The 21346-nt window shown below is 37.1% G+C and overlaps 2 pseudogenes across 1 annotated transcript; both read right to left on the reverse strand.

The window, feature by feature from the left end:
- Positions 1 to 11511: 11511 nt before the first annotated feature.
- On the reverse strand, positions 11512 to 12378 carry LOC137746566 (dirigent protein 22 pseudogene; annotated as a pseudogene). The gene has a single exon (XR_015953738.1). The product of XR_015953738.1 is annotated as a dirigent protein 22 pseudogene (transcript).
- A 2469-nt stretch (positions 12379 to 14847) lies between these two features.
- LOC137748071 (cation/H(+) antiporter 3 pseudogene) lies at positions 14848 to 17640 on the reverse strand (annotated as a pseudogene).
- Between the last annotated feature and the right edge of the window lie 3706 nt (positions 17641 to 21346).

A 21346-nucleotide genomic window follows, 5' to 3' on the forward strand; every position in this document is an offset into this window, starting at 1 on the left:
AACTTTTAAAGGGGCCCCCTATTTGTAGCCATTGTATCAAATTTCAAGGGCCTAGATTGATTGATTGGGTGGATTTAGTGGAAGGGATCCAGAGAGGATCTCTTTCCATAAAATTGGACCTATTTCAAGTTAGTTTATTTATACATAACAGATTTATAAGGAAGAAGTTAATTTAAACCACATATTAATGAAACTTTTTTTGTCAACTATAAGAGAGTGAAAAAACATTTTTGTCTTCTATCACAAAATAAAATTATGGACAATAAAGTAATTTGCACAAACTAAATTTTACAGTTGTTTTTAAAAGCATCATCTACATGTAATCCTAACAAATCACCTACAAGAACTCCGGATTTTTACGGTGTATTGTTTTATGAAACTTCGAATTTCTATGGCACTTATTTTCAAAACTTCAAGTTCAAGTTTAAGTACGAACTCTATGTTCATGATACCTGCAAACAAACACAATATACATATGTAGTGAGCAGGAATAGCTTCGGGACCTGTGTGTGAAAAGAATGAGTGACGACCCAAAATATGGGGTTGTCGTGGCTTGTAGACCCAAAAGAGTGGTTGTTGGGTTGCTGGGCAACAAAAGAGAAGTAAATGGGTTAACAGATTATATACCCAATTATTGGGCTAAGAAGGAAAAGTGAAAAATAAGGTCTAACCCATGGGCTTGTTATTTTATGCGAGCCAAAAATAAAACAAGGTCCAAAAGAAAAAAAAAAACAAGTGGGACGGTTTGGTGCATATGCCCAATTGGGTTGCGGGTCGACTGTAGGCAGCTCAGGTCTGTAACAAAGGTATGCAAAACGGCTTTGTTTTGGATTTTAGAGTTTTGGAGCAGGAACGATTTGGTGGCTCGGGCAACATGGCTTCAAGCTGCAGCTCTCATGCGTGTAGGGTTTGAAAATTCCCATTTTTTTTCTTCTCTTATTCACGCATATTCAATTCACCACAATTATAAGAACAATAAATTTAAGCTGAATCTATAATTTGAAAAGAAAAAAAAACGTAAAATTAGAGTTCATGCTTCATGGTGAATGTTTCATGCAATCATTGGTGAAAAAATATTGAAATTGAAACCATGTTTTATAGATTACTTGGACTGCTTGATGAATATTGTGAACAACTTTGTAGTAAACAAGCTTTCAGTTCCTTAGCTCAGTTCCTTTGTAGTAAACAAGCATTCAGTTCATGCTTCATGGTGAATGTTTAACAATGTGTTGTGGCCTAAATTTAACTGAGGGGGAGAGAGAGAGGGGTCCAGCTGCATAAAGAGAAAAGATAGGCTTGTGAATTACTGTGATGATATTTCTCCATACCTTGTGCCTTTTTTAAGAAAAATAATGGGGTTACTTGCCCTACAAGTAATACAAAGTTGTGTCTTTTTGTTTTTTGTAATTAATTCTTAAATTGTTTCTCACTAACATTAGTAGTTGTTGAGATTATAAATACTCAAGTAATGATTTCTGTTGTGAAATTGGTGTGAATGCCCACATAAAGAAAACAACCACATATGGCTAAGGGTGGAAAGTGGAAGAATAGAAATCAAAATTATATTGCTTAAATAGTAGAAGTTTGGTTTTTTTTGTTTTGGTGTGTAAACTTTTTACATGCATTAAAAGAGACGTATGCTTGTATCGTATGGGTAGTACAAAAAGATGAAAAGCAGAAAGTAATAATCATGTTTTCCTCATTTGTCCCTCTCTACGTTCATTTCTCTTATCTGATACTAGTGAAGAAAATAAACAGAATAATACATGGCTCCCGTTTCACTTCAATCTCTAACAACTCTGATAATACATATAGGTACGCATAATCTGATAATAACATGTTTCTAAATGCTCAAGGTAATCATTATCTTGAATTGATCAAAACTCCAAAAAACTCCAAAACAAAACTGTTAAACACTCTAATGCTTTAGCACATTCAATCACATATATTAAACATTAGCCCATTAATTCTATCAACCAATTATATCTATATATATATATATATATATATATATATATATATATATATATATTATGACCCTTTATAACCAATTATATCTCGGGATACTAAACCTAGTTAGAAACTAATGTTTTTTTTTTTTTTTTTTTTAGGTTTTACATATATTAAAATAAATGGTTAAATGGGTACCCATTTATAACTACGGGTAATACCCATAACCGTCCATTTAAATTTCACGGGTAAATGGTTATACATATAGCCGTTTATTTATCTAAACGGTTATCCATAACCGTAACCGTCAAATTTAAATGGGCGAATAACCGCAGTTACCCATAACCAATGGGTATTTGTCCATCCCTAACCATAGGGAATGCAAATTCATCACCACCTCGTGAAGCTACTGAGTAAAGCCCTTGCGCTCTTCCAACAATCTTGGAGGCGGGATCTTGCTTTTCGGTCAGTGCATCGTCGATCATCATGGTATTACCGAAGGAGGTAATGGTACTGTTTGGGGGCCCAATAATTCTAACAGCACTACGGTTTTTGCCACTGAGAATGTCATGAAAGTAAAAGTGTAGGTGGCTCGTTTTTTCTGGTTGCTGGGCTGTAATGAATTGCCTAATTTGAACTCCATCGTTGGAGTAGAACAAGCTAGAGCAGAGGGTGATAAGACAAGTGAAGTACAGAAATGGAGACAAATTACTAGATCTCTACTGCTCTCTACTTTCTTACGGTGTTATCTCTGTGTGTGTATGAGTGATGGTAGTAGAGCTTTGTTGTCGTTTTATAGGAGTACGATCGGAAGGCAAAGTGGTAAAATGAAAAAATAAATAGAAAACTTTATTTTAATTCCTAAATAAGATTAACTTTTCAATAATACCGTATTGAAGATTAAAAACTAAAAATAGTCCACGTTAGATTATATAGTCCAAGTCATATTTAATTATTTTTCTACAAATTTATTATATTTTTAGTTTTCCTGTATTGCCCTTAGGTATAGATAAATGTTTAAACGATTTGGAGTTATAGGTTCCTCCGATCTCTCTGCATTCGGTTACGATTCAGCTCTCCATCTCCAGCCTCATTGAAGTTTTTCCTTTTTTCTCTGCCGATGACGATGTTCACGCTTCCTTTCTATATTCATTATCAATTTATAGTTTCAGAATTTTCTTATATAAACTCTTGGGTCCAAAATCAAAGTGAAGCAGTTGTTGTGTTATTGACTGGTGATTCGTGCATACTAGACTATTTTTTGTTCGGGTTTTCAGCACTAGTTCCGACCAATCCATCCATTATGGGGTAAATTCTGTAAACTGTAAAATGTTATTTTTTTATTTGTGATTCAAAGTACTCATTACTTTTAAGAGGGAATATTTCTCTCAAATGTTTCAGTTTAACTTTTCTCAAATAGTTGAAGCATGGTTTACGTTTGATCAAAATTGTGTTTGGGTTTACGTGATCATTACACAATGCATATAATGTGTATGATGAAATGCTCACGTGAATTCTTTTTAAATGATCCCGGACATGCCATCTTGGTGGCATAGTTTTACTAATCTGTTTATTAGTGAGAGTTTTGATGGTACTTTGTACCAAATTTTATAGTATATCATAACATCGGTTTTACTAAACTGTGCACAATTCCTTGCCTGTATGTCCCTGGTGCACCAAGTTCTGTAGTATAATTTTACTGAAGAAGGCATTGTGATAGGTGATGCATTCGTATCTTGTGTGAACAAACTGTGTAACTATGCATTCATACATCTTGTTTGCTTTCAATTGTTTGTTTAAGAGATTTGACCATTTTGTCTCATTCTTAGGTGCACTTGTTTAGTTCATTGTACTCACTTTCTTTGATGTTTTATTTGTTTGTAGGGGAAATGGAATTGGCTATCATTGCCTCCTTCAGGTAGTTCAAAAATGGCAGCAATGTCTGCAACTGTTATCGCCAAATACTTACCACCTATATCAAAGCAATTAAGATCCTTATTGTATGTCTCTAGTATATCAATAACATCGGAGTCGTTCTTCCATGCATCACATGTCGCAATGCCTTCTCTATATGTCCTGAACAAGCCCCAAAATGGTGTCCTCTCCATAAGTTCTAGGTTGATAGGTTTGATATGATTTTGAAATTTTTGGTAGGCTTCTGCAAAGGTCCCCATGTTAGACCTGTATTGTAGGAATGAATATTCACTCCTCCTTCGTTCCATAATTCATGTTACCTGTGGATTCGTACAAGATGGAAACTCATCAGGGTTTACAAAATGATTAAAATGCATCAGGTATTACAACATGATGGAGTAAATAAGTCCTCAGGTGGATTCAAACATAATTAGTACAAACGGTAATAGCTTTTTCATACCGAGTCATTCGGACCTACACTATAAACGTAATTAATTGAAAGTGTGTCCAAATTGTTCGTACCAAATCAAACAGACCTAAACTTCATAACATAAGTAATTAAATTCACAACCTAATTGACTATACCGAACCAATTGGACCTAAACTACAAAACGTACCTAAATGGCCATACCAAATTGATCGGATCTAAATGACAGTACCAAATCGATCAGACCTAAATGACCGTACAAAAATTACAAAAAAAAAGAAAAAAAAAAAAAAGATGGCACAATACACTATTTTTCAATGAGCTTTCATCCCTCTGCTTCACATGCTATTCTACTTGCAAATTTGCAATGTTTCAATCTCATTTTTCTTTACGCTTTTCTCAAATGCATTCTTTTTTATTTTTATAGATTTGGATTCAATAATTTAAAAATGAGTCCAAATATAAATAAAAAGAATAATTTTGTATGTAGAGAAAATGACCGTAACGAAACTATATAGTGTACCTAAGTGACCATACCGAATGGAGAGAACCTAATTGACCGTACCGAGTAGAGATGACCTAATTGATCTTATCGAATAGATAGAACCTAATTAATTGTACCTAATGGAGAGGACATAATTGACTGTACCGAATGGACAGAACCTAATTGACCGTACCTAAATGAAAAGAGAACCAACATGTACAAAAACCTCCACAAAGGCCTTTCAACAAACACATGGTGTGCATTGCAAATATAAGGGCTTGTTTGGTATTCTATTTGAAATTTTTTATTATTTCTCAAAACATTTCTTAAAAACAATTTTCTTTAAAACTCAAAAACTTGATTGGTTTGCGATTTAAAATTTTTAAATCTTACGCCTTAAACTAGATAAAGAGATCTAAAAAGAGAGAGTCGTAGGAGAGGGAGAAAGAGAAGAGAAGAGAGGAGGAAAGAAAGTAAGAGATGATTGAAGGAAAGAGAAAGAAGGGAGAGGATCGGACGAGATAGAGAGGAAGATAAGTGAGAGAATAAAGAGAGCGGATTGGAGGAGAGACGAAAAAAGTAAAAAAAAAAAAAAAAAAAAAAAAGAGAAAAGAGAAAGAAGAAAAGAGAGAGAGAGAGAGAGAGAGAGAGAGAGAGATTTGGAGTGAGAGGGGAGGATGGAGAGAAAAGAAAGGACTGAGTTTTAAGTTTAAAAACTCACTTTTTATGTTTTTAGATAATAGACTATATTTTTTAGATAATCTTGAGTTCAGTTTTTTAAAATAGTTCTACCAAACAAGTTTTTAAAGCCTAAAACTCGAAAATTGTTTTTGAATTTAAAAAGTTAGATTCAAGTAGAGTACCAAACAGACCCTAAATTCTTACTAAAACAATGAAACTTTTTGGACCAATACATACAAACCATATCACCAAGCTATATAAGTATCAACTGGTGTGTTGGTTATGAGAGCTAAACACATTCTCCACACCATATAACTTATGATTAAGACAAACCGTACCAACTGCTGTGTTGATTAAGACAAAATATATATATATATATATATATATATATATAAACAGTAGCTTAGAAGTGATTCGTGGGTTCTAAGGATGGCAGCGAATCGAGGAAGTCGAACAATCGTAGCTTCAAATAGATTTTCATGGAGTAAGGGTCCAGACGATAACAACACTGTTTGTGAGAGTAGACAACCTGTTTGAAAATTTGAAAATTTTCAGGCCTGTTTGGTATCATACCCAAAAACTTTGGTTGTTCCTAAAAATAATTTTCAAATAACATCACTTAAAAACAGTTTTCTTTTAAGTCTCAAATTTTCAAAAATCTGTTTGGTTGAATTTTTAAAAATAATTTTTTTTAGTTTGAATTCAAACTTCCTTGAACAAAAATTGGAGAGAAAGAATTGGGAAAGAGAAAAGAAAGGAAATAGTTGGCGAGGAGAGAGAAAGAAAGGGGGAGGACGAGGAGGATAGGTAGAGAGCAAAAAATTACGGTGAGAAGGTGAGGAGTGAGAAGAATTAGATAGTGATGAGAGAGAGAGAGAGAGACAAGACAAAGGCTGAGGAGAAAGAAAAGGCAAGGTGTGACGCGGGGAGAGAAGAAAGAGAGGGTTGGGAGAGAAAAAAGAGAGGGTTAGGAAGAAGCAAAAGATGTTGAGAAAAGAGCAGGAAAACTCTAAAAACTCACTTTTAGTGTTTTTAAGAAATAACCTACGTTTTTAAGTTAGTTTTGAATCCAATTTTTAAAAAGAGTCATACCAAACAAGAATTTAAAGCCTAAAACTCAAAAAGTGTTTTTGAGTTAAAAAAGTTGAACTCAAGTAGAATACCAAACAAGCCCTTCATTATTACAGGTACAATTCAAGGTTGCTTTAGCGTCACTCTCTCTCTCTAATTGACTGTTACGGTTCTGAAACAACAAAGTTGAGGTCACATTTCAAGCAATTAAGATGACAGACATGTAAATAATGGTAAAATGTTTGGTATTATTATAGGTGATCTGTCATTATGCATTGAAATAAATGATTTTTTTAGATACTAAAAACATCTCAGATTATATTCTAAAAATCTATCTTGTCCTTATCTCTAAAAGCCCCAAAAATAAAACCCTAGATGTCGTTATCTTTACTCCAAATTTGACTTGGTTGATGCATTTTCAAGCAATCACTGCTTTGTGTCGGCCTCCAATGTTTTTTTCTTTCTTTTCCTTTTTTTTTTTCCCTGGTAAAAAGGCCTTTATATTGCTTCCATATTTTTTTTTTCTTTTTTTTTCCTTTTCGCAAAAACATCCCATTGCTTTTGAACCACATGGAAAAGAGATTTGACCCCAAAAAACAAAAGAATGGAAAGCTTCTATCTCTCTGAAGTAAGTATGACTAAAATCTAGTAACTACATGGCAAGCAATTTTATCTCGGGCAATTGGCTAAAATCATAAAAAATAAATTTTGATCGTCAAACTAATCAACGCTCTTATAAACGTGCCATATCATCCTTGTAAACCCATCATTCATTCTTATAAACTCATCATCTTTTTTAATTGATTAGTCCAACACTTAGATACTGTGAAATCATTAGAATAGCCAATAATTACTATCTGCATTCTAAACATTGTTATAGTAATACATGATTGAGAAGGTTCAGTTAGTCGAATTTTCTGTAGCCGTACTTGATTATGCAAGTCTCATTTTCGTCACGATACAATTTAGCACTAGTTCCTCATAGTAGAATCCTTAGAGACAGTCCAATGGTGAGGAATTTTGTAGCAACCCGTCTTCAAAAATTACAATTTTTATAATTTTAATACGCGAATTTACGAAAATGCCTCCTAAGGAAAAAATGTTGACTTTTGTTTACCGCATTGTCGTGTCACACAAGATTCATTCCCTTGGCGTAGCCTCGTAGTACTTGTTGTTACAAATGTGTGGGCACAAGCGGAAGTGAATTTGGGACTAAAACAAAGATTTTACGGGACTCGGAACGATAAGGGTAGTTTGGTAATTTTCCAAGCCAAGATATTTCCACCTTGGACCACTCCCGAAGTGACACGTGGCCGATTCTCCCCATTTTCTGGGGTGTTCCCTTGCCCATGACTTTTTTCTCTCTCTCTCTTTTTCCCTCTCTTCCTCTTTTGTCTCTTTCGGGGAAACAACCTTCTCCCTCAGCTCTCATCTCTCCTCTTAGCTACCTCTCTCTCTCTCTCTCTCTCTCTCACTCATCCCTCCCTCATATATTTGCCATTCCATCACCTTTCTCATGTGCCCTACCTATGCAACAACAATGGCAACACCCACACACTCGTAGGATCACCAATACAGCCACCTCCGGCCCTCGTCTCTCTCTGATCTCCCTTCTGTCTTCATCCATGTCTGTGCAAGCAGCACAAGAAAAACAGAAATATCTCGCTGTCTCAAGTGAACTCCAACCCTCGACGATTTTGACGTTGGTAAGCTTCAGGACACTCTTAATCTTTTCATCTTTATCCTCGTAGTTATTACTGATCGTGGCATTGTATTTTGGACGGTGGAACTTCATAGAGACGACGTGGGGAATTTTCTCGAGATTCCGACGAAGTTCGAAGGTTTCGAGCCCTTTTTCGGCCAAATCCAACCACGATTAAGGAAACCAAAGGTATGGTTCGATTCCTTGTCTCCCAGGCTTCAAATTGATATATTAGGGTGCAAGGTTTGGTTGAGTTTTGAGCTAGATCAGAGCCCGAGAAATTCCCGACCGAAATCCGGCCTTTTCCTTCGTTGGGTCTGACGACCCGTGAGTTTAAATGGGTTAAACCCGATCCGCAGTCAAAACCCGACCTAAATATTTGGGTTATGAAACCCGATCAGTAACTCGGCTCAATCTACTAAATCAAGCCCAACCCGACAGCTGGATCCAAACTGGATCCAACCTAGGCCCAACCCAACAACCCAAGCCCAGACCTAAATCTGACCTGGATCCCATCCCAATTCCATGGTCCTCGCATGGGTCGGTCTATGGGTGCACGTCATGGCCAGTGCGTGGGTACACACACCTCCACTGACTTCCATGACGGCGCTAGCGACATTTCCAGTGAACTTTTCGACGACCCATATCGGCACGTGACGACGCGTGCGGTGACGCATGGTCTTCTGAGTTGTCACGTTGCGGCAGCTAATGAGGGAACCCGAGGTCCCTCCTTAAGTTTTTCGACGTGCCAAATCCGAATTCGTTTTCTGTTTTCCAAAATTTGATTGTTTTAGTAGAGTTTTACTTAATGGCCTCTATATGTGTTTATGTGCATCGGTGGGAAGTGACTTTATATTCGCTAGCTTGAGCGGCTTTTGGGCAACAAAATATATGTGAGTGGACCCCTTCTAAACTTGCATGTTTTTATAAAATATTAGGCTTGCATGCATTTCATATTTCATGAATTGATTATGTTTTATAATATGTTTTACAGATTTCCATAATTATGGTTTACGAAATATTTAGGATTTACCGAGTTTACGTTTTACAAAAGGTTATGAATTATTGGATTTTCGTATATGAATTCTATGGATATATGAATATGGTTTATCATGGTTATGATGAGCCTTAGAGCTTTTGAGCTCCGGATTTGATATGAGATTTTGAGATATGTTTTTTGTGCTTATCTAGCGGGTTATCATACAGCACATCCACACAACATGGGTATGTAGACGTCTATGGCCATAGGACACATATGAGGATATTTATGTATATACCTCTTCTCCGACGTAACCCGGAGTCGTACAGCTTCACCTTCTGGTGATAGACCATGGTTTCTTCATTGACGTAACCCAGTGTCGTACAGCTTCACCTTCGGGTGATGGACAAGTACTGTCTTCAGGCGAATGAAGAGTGAGATATTTATGTCATACCCCTACCTTCACTAGCCTGAGGCTAGTGTGTGATGTTATATGTATATGTTTCTTCTCCGGCATAACCCCGAGTCATACAGCTTCACCTTTGGGTGATGGACCATGGTTTCTTCACTGGCGTAACCCAATGTCGTACAGCTTCACCTTTGGTGATGGTTATGCCTTCGAGCCACTATGATACCCCTAGTGAGTACAACATTATCGAGATTTACGAATCTGCCTTCGGCGGCGATAGCACCATTTTAGAGCATGGCTTTACATTATACATGTTTTACGAATATTTTCATGGCATGTAAAGTTTTCGGAAAACTACTATGTGGTACTATATATGTGTTTTCAAAACAGGGGGTTAGTATGTTTATAAAGAAAATGGTTTTCTTATTATAGCACTATTATTATAAACTTTAGTCCACTCACCTTTTCTGTTTTGCGCCCCCTCAGGAGTTAAAATCGAGGTACACAATCCCGGCGTGAGGACATTTTCGCATAGGGATCTTCAGGTCTTCTCAATGTATGACTCATTCCCTTGTTCATACCTTTTATTATAATTCTTTCGTATTATTCTTAATTAGTTGTATGCTCTGAACATGATTCTGCATTTGTATATATCTTTCTAATTGCATATTTTAATTTGCATGCATGTTTCAAATGGATTCGTCATCCTCGGGTGTCGGCCAGCACATGTCTATCCTAGTATTTAGAGATATCAGGATCGGGAGGTGTCAAATTTAATTCATTGTAGTTGCACCTTTTTTGGGACAAAATAATTCATTGCTAAAGTTCGTCATTTTTTTCGCCAAAAGCTGTTTTCTCGCTGTAGGATTAACAACAGTTGAAATTTTTTTATAGTTTCCACGAGGAAAAAGAAATTTCCTTGCAAAAATGGCATGTTCAATGAGGAAAGGGCATTGCGAGGCAATTATTCTTTCCTCGCCATAAAACAAGTTAAGGGGTAGATGTTCCCTAGTCCGTAAAACAGCTTAGCTCTACAAATGCCCCCATTAGGTGCGAGCGTTAAGGGCAATGACCAACAGAACACTCTCTGCAGTGATGTTGACATGAAAGAGAGAAAGAGAGCTGAGAGAGAGTGGAATTGAGTGGGAAGAGTGTGGTTGGAGGGCGAATGGTGGTTGCGAATAGTGGCAGAGTGGAATTGGGGAAAACGAGAAAATAGGTTTCGAAAGCTAAGGGGAAAACTGGGTGCAGCTTTGTGTGGGATTTGAGATGTGGGGAATATTGGAGACTGGGAGTCTGAATCCTGTTATGGTTACCTCTTTAACTTTTACTCGCTACAAGCCTAAAACTAGGAAAGAGAGATTTCCTCGCTAAGAGTCCATCGACACCGAGAAAACACATTTTCTGGCAAAATATTTTATATTCTTGCTATAGTAAGGGACAAGTTTAGTGATCACAATCGGCTTTGTTTTTGCGATGAATGGATAATATCCTCACCAAAAGTGCTTTATGGGCGACTTTGTTTCAGTGAGCCGAGCTAGATTTAATTAACAAAAAGTTCTTTCATAAAGAAAAAGAAAATGGTTGGCCTAAAATACTAAGCGTGCGGGACCTAAAACTTTGACACCAAACGAAATTGTATTTATTATGGGACCGTTTCAGTTCTCTAAAATTTGAAAACTAAAGAAGTTAACTGACTTTTTGGTTTTTAGTTTTCAAAACTTGAAAACTGATGTAATGACAAAATGATTTTTTAGTTTCAAGTTTTCATAAAATGTAAAAATTGAAAACGAAATTGTTATTAAACAGTCCCTACACTTATTTTTAAGGCCATCAATCTTTTAAGCAGAAATAAAATCACATTCACTACAAAATTTCGCCAAATTCCACCTCATTTTAAAATCCATCATATGAGAATAGTATTATTTCAAATCCAATTATTTCTAGTTATAAGATTAACGTAGCCATTCCCTAATTAAGTACAATAGATGTCTCTATAAGGGATTAAGGAAAAACAAAATATAAAAAAGTAAAAAGATATTTTTCTCAACAATGGCTAGCCTAATACAAAATTCAGGAGTCTGACACATAAACATTGTACTCAACAATGGCATCTCCTGTAGCAGCATCAAACCAAACCGTATGGGCCAAGGCATAACCTCGAGCAAACCTCAACTGTCCCGTGCCTCCAACAACCGGCATCTCTCTCACATTGTTCATGACCGGATTCCTCCCGAGAATGCTAATGCTACTCCCCTTATACTTGCCTTCCACAAAAACACAATTCATGACCATAAGGAATGCAAATTCATCTGCTTGTTGTGAAGCCACTGAGTAAAATCCTTGTGCTCTTCCGATGAGCTTGGAGGCGCGGTCTTGCTCTTCAGTCAGTGCATTATCAATCATCATAGTGCTTCCAAAGCCGCCAGCAATACCATTTGGCGGCTCAATAATTCTAACAGAGGTAGGGTTTTTGCCACCAAGGATGTCGTGGAAGAAAAAGTGGAGGTGGGTTAAGTTTTCTGTTTTCCCGCCGGATCTAACGAATTGCTTAATTAGAACTCCATCAATGGAATAGAGAGAGGTTGCATAGAGGATGAAGATAGAGTAGTAGAGAAACGAAGCCATACTAGTCTCTCTAGTGTGTAGTGTGTGTGTGTGTGTGAAATATAGACTTCTGGTAAGATTTGTGGTCACTATAATAGAGGAGGAAGAGGGCAAGTTTTAGAAGTTGGTAACACATTAATCAAGTGTGTCCTGTTTACCGAAATTCTATGATGATCCAGAGTATCTTATATTTCAGACTTTTTAACTGTTAGATGTTAGTTTTTGAGTTTTTAACTAATGATAACGGTTAAAATCCCTGAGTAACTGATACTTTGAAATACCATAAAAATTCCCATCTTGCTTAATTAAAGGATGGTTGGTCTGGTTGGTGTACTTTCAAGCAACCACTGCTTTTTGTTGGGTCTACAAGCCTATAAGAGTGTTTGGCTTTTAATTGCTTTACCACATCATGGAAAGTTTGAATCCCTTTGAAGCAAAGAAAGATTGAAATCCAGTGATGGGTAACCAAATGTCAAACATTACATGAAACTTTAAAGTTTTGTTCTAGGAATCGACAGGCATGAGTTTGGTGTTCTGTTATAAGGTTATGTGAGACTTAAGTTAATGCACTTATATGATGATGACAACGAAAACAATGATAACAACAATTGGCTTTCTATTTGGGCCTGATTTTACATTAAGTACTGAGATGGACATTTAGGGTTGGTTTATTATTCAGTTGAAATTTTGTTTACATCGAAGTGCTCTCTCGGAAGAATGAGGATTCTCAGAATTTTTTTAATCGTGTATATTCATCGTACATCATGTGCTAAAAAATCATTTTAAATTTATTATTTAAAATTGAACACAAATAATACCTGACAAAAACTGGTCGCACGATTTACAATCAACGGATACGATTAAAGGTTCCTCTGGATCCTCACAAAGAGCATTCGAAGAGGATCCTCATTCCTCTTGGACAACCTTTAAGTTTATTTTAAAGTAAAATGACTCTTATAATCGTATGTAAAGTTTGATGAGAGAATGGACCTTACATAAGTTTGGGTTTTCTCCATATTGTTAATTGGTTTTATAGCGAAATCACAACTTTTCATGGTATATCGTGCGAAGCCCTACAACCACACATATACTCCACGGGTTACCAAATTTGTATTATTGTAAAGGATTTATTAGATTTTTTTAAGGGAGTTTTAACGAAAAGCCCACGGTACTGTTCACTTTAACGAAAAACCATATTTTTACACTAAAAAGTCAATCCTACTACTATTCATTTTACCCTTTATTTTGTCCTTATTATTAAAATTCAAAGTTTTCAAACCCTTTTAATTAGTTTTTTTTTTAATTAAAATATTAATTAACTGTACAGCCTTTTTGGACACCCACTAGGATTTTGATACAAAAGAATGGACAAGGATCCTCTCCGGATCCTCTTTGTGGGGATTCAAGGGATCAATCAATTGTGTCTGTTCATTGTATATCGTACGGTTAGAAATTATTTTAAATTTAAAATTAAAATTAAATATAAATAGTATCTAACGAAAACTAAAATTAAATATAAATAGTATCTAACGAAAACTAACCACACGATATATAATGAACGAACATGATTGTTTGATCCCCGGATCCCACAAAGATGATCCGGAGAGGATCCTATTCCCAAAAGAATGTGATCATCAAGTACTATATCTCACACCTTCACTTACTTTTTTCTCTCTCCAACATCAACATACATACTTCTATCCTAAAAATCAGATACTTGTTTTCCAAATATGGATACGCGTGTTCATCAAGTCAAATTCATATTTGTTGATCATGATATGTATTCGACGAGTATCCGAGAATATCCTACGAGTATCATATCCGATGAAGTATTGCATACATAATACGTGACCAAATTGTATTCGTGCTTCATAGTGTGTCACAGACTGACAGATTTGAGCCCACTTTGCACTCAAATTCAAGTACCTATTCGCCGTTGAGATTCATATAATGTAGAATAGTACTTGTATCAAAAACAAAAAACCTGTCACAAAGTATGATAATTGATAAGACTAGACAAATGGTTAAGGAGTGGAAATCTAAAAAAAAGTCTTTTTACTACACGAAGGGAAGGGGGTTCATGAAAGTTTGATGCAGTGTGCTGAAGAGTAAAGCCCTAACTACCAAGGATCTTCTTACTGCTTTTATAGGAACTGGATAGAAATTGTCGAGTATTTTACTTCTTGAAAAAATGGTCTCCAACACATGTTTAGGCATGTAGGATATGAATAGAGTATGATAACCTAAGACTGTGATCTATTGACAATGCCCTTGAAAAGCGGTCCTCATGCAAGTTCTGTTCTGATATTTGATGGAATTGAGGACGGAAACTAACCGATCCGATGTGGTGGTAAATGCACAAAAGTGGACGAGTCTAGACTCCATTTGTGTAAAATTTCCGGTGCATGTGTAAGTAGTTTGCACCAGTAATCCGTCACTAACTGAAGGATCATTAGGGCGTTACATCACAAGGAAATACAATGTAATATTACTGGAGATTTGTCAAAATGTCTGATGATTCGAAATAGACAAGAAACATTTGTTAAAACAAACATATGCTACAAATCAATGTAAAGAATCCAAAAACATGAAAAGGAACAAGAAAGCCGAAACTTTTCCTATATCATAGCTTGAAAGTATTGCCATTGCTTATATTTATCCTTCCCTTCAATTTCTTTTGCTGTTGTACCACAAAAATTGAAGCTTTGCTGTTGAAATCTGACGAAACAAGCAGGTCCCCAATGATCCCCAATTCCGGGAATTCAGTCCATTCTGAGAGACCTAATGTCTGAGGGGATTGTAAGCCATTCCTTCTCCCAACTATGATAAGCTCATACTCATTCATCATAGACCGAAGTATTCCTGTTGTTCGAACTGAATCATTTGATGTCTTTTCTATGTATGTAATATTCTCGTTTCCAACATTATGCTTAAAATCCTTCAACAGCTCATTATCAAGAATCGTATCCCAATCAGGCATTGTGTGATCATCCTCGGCATCTAATCGTACTACTGTTAGGCTGAAGCTCCTGGGATCTTTGCTGACCCGTTTTGCAAATGTCAAGGCCTCCCTATCGTCCCTACCCCCTAAGAAGATCATGGCAATGCGAAACAACACTGAAGGACGTCTCAAATAGCCACGGTGAACAATAATTCCTATTGAACACGGAGCCCTATCAAGGACACTACAATTTAGTGCCCTTGTATTATTGTCCTCAGACTCTATGCTTCCATCGAAGGAGAATTTTCGATGAAATGGGAGTAGTATAATGGATGTAAGTTTGTCAAGCCCAAGTGTGCATATATCCTCATGCATTGTGTTGGGTGGAGAGATGGCTGTAAATATGTTCACGAACACAGCACCTTGATTGTTCAGTTGATACTGGTCGAAGGGGATGATGACATTTTCACTATAGGCAATGTCACATGTAACCTTTTCATGAATATGGTGGTCAATAAAGAGAGGGGCGGATCTACCAACTAGCTCAATAAGGTGAAGGGCATTCACAAAAATTGGACTCCCTCCTGTTGGGCATGAAACATCAAGAAGGTTGATGATAGGAGCGACATCAGAGTGTGAGTAAATGCATGCAAGTATTCGGAGCTCAGAATTCGGTTTCAAATCCATGATGTTCCTTTTCTGGTAGCCTGCGTATTTCCTTGAAGGATCATACAAGTAATTCACCATGCTTGGCACAAGTATTGCTACAGTCAGAACACTAACGATCAGCACGGCAAATGTTTGGTCATCAATGGTCTGCAATATACGAGGCCGGAAAAAACCAAGCAAAAAAATCAGTTAAATGCATTTTTTATTGCATATCGAGGGTTAGGGTTTAGATAGAACGATATAAAAGTTAAATGATTGGAGTGCTTAAGTGAATACCTTGAAGTCATGGAATAAGGAATAGGAGGCCAACTCAACGATGCCCTTGGCACTCATAATGAAACCAATTGCAAGAGCATCATTGAAGGGCATCTTGCAAATCAAAGCTGGCACAAAACACGCCATTACTTTGGACACAAAAGTTACTACCAGAAGGATTATGTCCAGCATTAACAATTTACCATCATATGTTACGAATGAAAAATCAGCCTTCATTGAACATATAGTTACAAAGAGTGGCACCAAAACTCCGCTGGCGACACAATCCAGCATTTTCACTAGAGCTGAGCCTAATGGTGGTCCGGCTGGAACAGCTAATCCCAAAATAAATGCACCGAAAAGTGCGGTTTGGTCAAACGCATGAGAAAGAAAGGCAGAAAGCATTAGCAGTACAAAGATGGTGTAAAGGTACACATCCTTAACAGGTTTGCCTGCAGGTGTATGTCTCACAATCCAAAAGAAGGCAGGACGAATAATGAACACAACCGTGAGAAGAAAGCCAATTAGTGATGCAATATCAGTGAAGATTTTGTATTTTGGTTGGCCAGTTCCCATGAAAACTCTGAAAAAAGTAGCAGTACTTGTTATAATCACATTGAGCATGTCGCCGATTAGGGCAGTAGACAATCCCAACCGACCTAGTTCTGAATTTAGGAGTTTGAGGTCCTCAAGAAGGCTAGAAACGACAGCAAATGAAGTCAAAGAATGTGTGCCTGCTACAAAAAAAACCTTCTCCAGGTCTTGTTCTCTGCGGGTAAAATATACACAAGCCGCTGCAATTGAAAAGCCGAATGATAAGGGCACTACGAGTGACAACACACCAATCGCTAAAGCTTTGTTTCCTGTTCTCTTTATCAATCCCACATCCATTTTCACACCTATTAGAAACATAAACAGACAGTAACCAAACACAGATGCCGTGCCAATTACATCTTGACTGATGAGTGGAAACAAGGACTCTTTGAATGTTCCCAACTTGTTTTTGATTGAAGGTCCAAGCAGCATGCCAGTCTAGAATTTATTCCATCAAATTGTCATTTAGAAAACCAAAAATAAAACAACGAAAAAGCTTTCTGATTTCTAATGAAATTGCATGTAACTACTTTGTGATGAATTACTTTACATCCATAAAATTTAAAAATTAAAAAAAATAAAATAAAATAATCATTTCATATTTCATCACCATGCGATCATTATTTTAAAAAATAATAATTAAGAGATTAAAAGTATAGTAGAGAAAGCACATACCACAATTTGTGAGATGAACCTGGGGAGCCTATAATGTTTGAACAGAAGGTGATGAGTGGCTTGAGTGATGATGAAAATCACAACCATCTGAAACTCCAAAAGAGGCACTAATTGATCAGTACGTGCTCGTGCTGGCGCGGAAGTTTTTGAGAGATCGTCCTCCCAGACGACATGAAAGTTCATGTTTGGTGGTAAGTTGAAGCAAACATTGAAGAACGTTCCATTGATATTCTGCAGCACAATGGCATCATCTTCCTCCAAACTTGAAATATTTTTGGACATCTCCTAGAATAATTAAGTTTTTGCAGAAATAGATATCTATATATCTAAATGCGCTACTTGATTTTTTTTTTTTTCCTTCAAGGGAAGGAAACCAAATGCTGTACGAGGACAATGCAGGAATGTAAGGTGGGATCGAGATAAAGGTTTTTTCACAGTTTTAACTGCATTTGAGATGACAGTGAGATTAAGTCCTGCACGCGCTCTTTTGACCACCTAATTTAATTACTACTTACCGCGTTGATTACTGACACTCATGTAACCACATTAACCATTGGATGATTCTCAGGTCGTTGCAACGTAAAACTATTGTTCTATATTATGATTTTAGAAGTGTGATTGAACTTAAGATATTGTAATATGAATAACAAGTTAATTACAACTCAATGATGCTGCGTTGGACCTTGGAATATCAATGCCATATCTAGATTCACAATTTTTTTAAACAATGAATTCCTAATAAATTACGAAAGAACGAGAGGTCGGAACAAAAAAAAAAAAAAAAAAAAGGGAATTAAGTATAACTTGTTGTAACATTATTAGCACATTTGTGATTGTGTAAATTATGGGTAGATTGAGTTTAGGTTTTCCGATTATTCTAGAGATTCTTGCCTATTATCCTTTATATTTACTTAGAGAACAAATTACTATTTCCTCATGATTTACTATTAATAAAGACATTGGCATAGGGAAAATCACAATGTGTAAACATTCTAACATTCTACAATTTCTCTATGCTTAATCATTCAGCACTTTGTCTCTCCGTACCCTCTCTCTCATTTAGAAAATCTCTCCTAGAAAATTGGCCACAACATGTTATCAACACGCTCATTTGGTGCGCTAAGGAATCTGAAGGGGATTTTCTACTATAACCATTGCCAATTATAATTATGCAATTTAGGTTCTTCTAAAATATAGTCTTATAATTGTCGATATTTTTTCAGTCTTGATTGCATGAACCTTCACCATGATCCATGAACTCAAATTTTTCGCATTCCAAATTATAGATTCTGCATAAATTGTGATCGCATTATTTTTCAAAATATATTATCTAAACTACCGATCAATAGAACCCTCTTTGTCAATCAAAAAAGGGTGTAAAAACTATTTAGTCTTCTATCACATAAAAAATGATGGGCAATAATGTAATTTCACAAATCTAAATTTTACTGTTTTTTATTGAACTCTCACTTAAGTGATGTTAAGATATATTTAATATTAAAAAAACAAAAAACAAAAATCTCCCACTTTCACCCACGTTTTCTCTCTCTCACTCTCCCCTTCCCATTTTTTCAGAAAAAAAAAGTATTTTTACATACAACGTGTGTAGGCAAATGCTAGGTATGTATTACGTGAATTGATTATGGTGAAGAATCAAAAGAAACAAAAATTAAGGTTTGAATAAACCCCATGCGAGCAGCGGCTTCGAGCCGCACCACCGAGCCACGCCTGCGCCATACTTGCAGTCTATGCAAGCTGAGCTGTGAGCCGCGAGCCACACTGCTCCAAACGCAAAAACTAGAAGAAAAAGAAAACGACGCCGTTTTGGAGTCGTCCTTGTCCCTCCGACAGACCACCACGGGTCTCGCCTACAGTCGAGGCCAGCCATCGTGGTTCACCAAGTTTTGGTGAGAAACCATCGTCTCCGAAAAACTGCAATCATCCCGGAAGACTTTGTTAACGTAGAAAGATCAAGAACTATAGCTAGGGTTTCAAGAACTAGAGAGAGATTGAAGACGAGAGAAGGTTGAAGAGAGAGAAAGAGATTTCAGATATATTGTTTTCTTATTATCCAAGCTATTACATTGGTGTATGTATATACTGGAAATAACAACTCTAACTAACTAACTAAAGAATACAATCTTATAACACTTGGCATGATCCTAACCATTCTTTATATTCTTACATTCCCCCGCAAACTCATGGTGAGGAAGACCAAGCATGAGGTTGAAGCAATGAGATCGAAATAGAGGAGTACTGAGACCCTTGGTGAGAATGTCAGCAAACTGTTCGCGGGATGACACAAACTGAACAAGAAGCTGTTTCTGAGCAACCTGTTCTCGCACAAAGTGCACGTCAATCTCGATATGCTTTGTCCATTGATGTTGAACAGGGTTGAACGATAAGGCAATAGTAGAGAGATTATCACAGAATAGGACAGGAGCAGGAGTAGGGCTAATGTGCATAAACTTCAGCAATTGCTGAATCCAGTCAAGTTCAGCAGATGTGGTCGACATAGCTCGATACTCAGCCTCGGTAGAGGAGCGAGAGACTGTAGTTTGTTTCTTAGAAGACCACGAGATGGGATTGCTGCCTAGAAACACAACTATGCCAGTAGTGGAACGTTGATCATTTGGGTCTCCTGCCCAATCTGCATCACTGAACGCCTTCAATGATAACTCACCCCGAGTATAAGAAATACCAACAGATAACATACCCTTGAGATACCTCAAGATACGTTTAACAGCTGTGAACGGAGACACCATGGAAGACTGCATAAATTGACGTACCCTTGAGAATCCCTAAAAAATAATGAAGCTCGCCCAAGTCTTTGATATCAAACTCAGTGGTCAAGGATTGAATAACCTGGTTAATAACAATAGAGGAACTCCCAGAGACAATGATGTCATCGACATATAGTAAAAGAATAACAACATCACGGCCAACAGTCTTGACAAATAGGGAAGAGTCAGAATATGTAGACTGAAATCCGAGATAGGGAAGAAAACTTGTGAAACGTTCATTCCAGGCGCGAGGAACCTGTTTCAAACCATACAGGGACTTATGCAGTTTACACACAAAATCAGGTCGAGAAGGATCCTCAAAACCTGGGGGTTGAGCCATATAGACTTCTTCATTCAAGACCCCATGAAGAAATGCATTCTTGACATCCAACTGTCGAAGAAACCAATTGAAATGAGCTGCCAAGGCAAGAACTAAGCGCACAGTGGTAGGCTTAACCACTGGACTAAAGGTCTCCCCATAATCCAAACCAGGCTCTTGACTAAACCCCTTAGCAACCAGGCGAGCCTTATGTCGAGCAATTGAGCCATCGGAATTCTTCTTAAGTTTGAACGCCCATTTACACCCAACTAGGTTCTTATGGGGGGGGTAGAGGAACTAAGCTCCAAGTCTGTTGAGACGCCAATGCAGCAAGCTCTTCTCTCATAGCACTCAACCAAACTGGAACTTTTAAAGCAGATTTATGAGTGGCAGGTTCCACTTGAGTGAGATCAAGGAGACTAGAATCAGGAACCGTGCTGAGAAACACCTTCTTTTGGATTATACCATTTTTACTCCGAGTTTGCATAGGATGCAAGTTAAGTGGGGCAATAGGTAAGACCACTTGAAGATGCTCAGTTCTAAAATCAGGATCCACATGGAGTGTAAGGGAGGAGCTTGTAGGGACAGTAATGGACTGAGGTGAATCATGATCAGATGAGGGCAGTGGAATAGGACCAGGAAGAGATGATAGAGATCCAGTAGACTGTGAGAGGGATGGCGAGGAAATAAGAACATCAGTTGATGTCGAGGAAGACTGAGGTGGGGATGGTGAGGTTGGAACCAGATGCTGAACGAGTAAATTATCCAAAGTAGGAACATAAGATGGAGGGGAGGGTGGAGACACATGGGATTGGACACCCTTTGGTGCAGAAGTCATGGCCAAGAAAGGATAAGGAAATCGGGACTCATCAAAAACAACATGTCG

This window comes from Pyrus communis, chromosome 2 (assembly GCF_041283825.1).
Source record: "Pyrus communis isolate YQ-2024b chromosome 2, ASM4128382v1, whole genome shotgun sequence".
NCBI classification, from domain to species: domain Eukaryota; kingdom Viridiplantae; phylum Streptophyta; class Magnoliopsida; order Rosales; family Rosaceae; genus Pyrus; species Pyrus communis.